The sequence below is a fragment of the Cebus imitator genome, unplaced genomic scaffold, assembly GCF_001604975.1.
Source record: "Cebus imitator isolate Cc_AM_T3 unplaced genomic scaffold, Cebus_imitator-1.0 Scaffold121, whole genome shotgun sequence".
Classification (NCBI taxonomy): Eukaryota; Metazoa; Chordata; class Mammalia; order Primates; family Cebidae; genus Cebus; species Cebus imitator.
Window position 1 is genome coordinate 2,129,016 of NW_016107436.1, and position 2,318 is coordinate 2,131,333.

The following is a 2,318-nucleotide window of genomic DNA, read 5'->3' on the forward strand; positions in this document are numbered from 1 at the left end:
GCTCACTGCAACCTCTGCCCCCTGAGTTCAAGTGATTCTCCTGCCTCAGCCTCCCCAGTAGCTGAGATTACAGGCGCCTGCCATCACGCCCAGCTAATTTTCGTGTTTTTAGTAGAGACAGGGTTTCACCATGTTTGCCAGGCTGGTCTCGAACTCCTGAGCTCAAGTGATCCACTTGCCTCAGCCTCCCAAAGTGCTGGGATTACAGGTGTGAGCCACCATGCCCAGCTCCCTCTCTCTTTCCTTATCTTGCCAATATGGTTCTAAGTTTTGGTAAAAACAATATTTATTGTTTATACTCTTATAATTATATAAATATCATTTGTAACTGAGCCATATTATATTGAAACACATTTCATTTCTTGTACATCTTTTTGTTTTCCCAGGTGTTAATGATTATCTTTTCACTTAATTATCTATATTAGGAGTTGGTGAACTCCTGCCTGTACTATACCACCTGTTTTTATAAATAAAGCTTTCTTGTAACACAGCCATGCTCATTCATTGATGAATTGTTTTATGGCTGCTTTCACATTAGAGAAGAGTTAAATAGTTACGATAGAGACAGTTGGCCTGCAAAGCCAAAAATACTTAGCGTGAAATTTTTACTATCTGACTTTTTGTAGTTTGCTGACTCCTAATCTATGTACCAGTTGGTAATTCATCCCTAGACTATCTACTGGAAGTATAAATCACTCCTCCCTACCTTCAGGGACTTTGTATAATCTTATTAATTTCCTTTTTTTCCCCTCTCTTGTTAATATCCCTGTTGTTATTCTTCACTCTTCTTTTTCTATTTGTATTGGTAGTTCTATAGTCCTGTTTCACAGCAGTCATCTTGGGAATTCCCTTTGCTTTTCCCTCCGTGTTAGATCCTCTTTTCCTAAATCTCATTTCTATTTTTTTGGTCTTATTTACTGTTACGGTGGTGCCCAACCTGAGAGTTGTTTCCTGAGAATGCAAGGATAGTATACTTTTGAGATCCTGAATGTTGGAATTCTGAGTCAAACTACAGAATCACAGGCCCTTAAGTTTCTTTCTTTTTTACCCTTATAATTGATAGTTTTGACTGGGTATAGAATCTTCGATTAGCAACCCTCTTAGACTTCTGGGCACTAAAATGCTAACTGGAAGTTCTGTGTATGTGAGTAGCTTATGATCTTGCAGGCTTTGAGTGAATGGTCTGGGGACTTGACCATTTTTATATATTGGGTGCCTGTCACCCAACTGTCACTATTTATATGCCCCTGTCACCTACTTCAGTTGGTTTTCCCAGGGGAGACTTTCAATGCTCTGACTAGTGGGTATAAGTTTGGCTGCCAGTGTTTAGTGAACCTGTTGGGCAAAGGAGGTTTGGGGGCGGGGCTCACTTATGTAGCAGTTAGATTTTCACTTAATCTTTTAATTACATCACCCCAGCTGTATCTGAATGTCTCTAGTTTTGAGTCCCTCTGTTTCAGTCATTTCAGAGTGGACCTCTAAGTTTTTCACTGAGCTAGAGGAAAGTGGAGAGTCTGTAATATATTTGAATTTTCTTTTTCTTTTTCTTTTTTGAGTCTCGCTCTGTCACTCAGGCTGGAGTATAGTGGTGCGATCTTGGCTCACTGTACCCTCTGCCTCCTGGGTTCAAGCAATTCTCATACCTCAGCCTCCTAAGTAGCTGGGACCACAGACACATGTTACCACGCCTGGCTAATTTTTGTATTTTTAGGAAGACGGGGTTTCGCCATGTTGGCTAGGCTGGTCTTGAGCTCCTGGCCTCAAGTGATCTGCCCACCTCAGCCTCCCAAAGTGCTGGGATTACAGGTGTGAGCCACTGCACCCAGCCCCTTCTCCTTTCATGTACACCTGTACATCCACCTTCAGGGATACACACCCACACACCCACACCCACACACACACACACCCAGTACCTTCAAAACACACTCACATACACACACATGCACACGCACACGCACACGCACGCCCTCCCCGCCTCACCAGTACCTTCAACTTCTGAGCCTTTCTGGGATTCTGTGGTTTGACTCAGTTTGTATCTTAGCTTCTCCTTTGCCTTATCTAAGTCAGTTAGAATTTTTACCTTTGCTCACTAGCTTCTCAAATTTTATGGCTATCTCTTGTCTTTTGCTGCCACTTACACCATTCTCTTCGTCTTCCTCCTGCCTTTACTGTCTTTATGGAGACAGTTTCATGGGGAAGGTGGAGGTAAATGAATATGTTCAATAAGCCATGCAAGATACTGGAAGTATTTTTCTTTCTCTTTCCTTTTCTTTTTTTTTTTTGAGGCAGAGTCTTGCTGTCACCCAGGCTGGAGTGCA

At 42.2% G+C, this 2,318-nt stretch overlaps 1 protein-coding gene across 1 annotated transcript in view; it reads left to right on the forward strand.

Annotated features, from left to right (window-relative positions):
• MED13 (mediator complex subunit 13) overlaps positions 1-2,318 on the forward strand; it is a 124,292-nt gene that overhangs the window by 15,494 nt on the left and 106,480 nt on the right. The window lies entirely within an intron of this gene.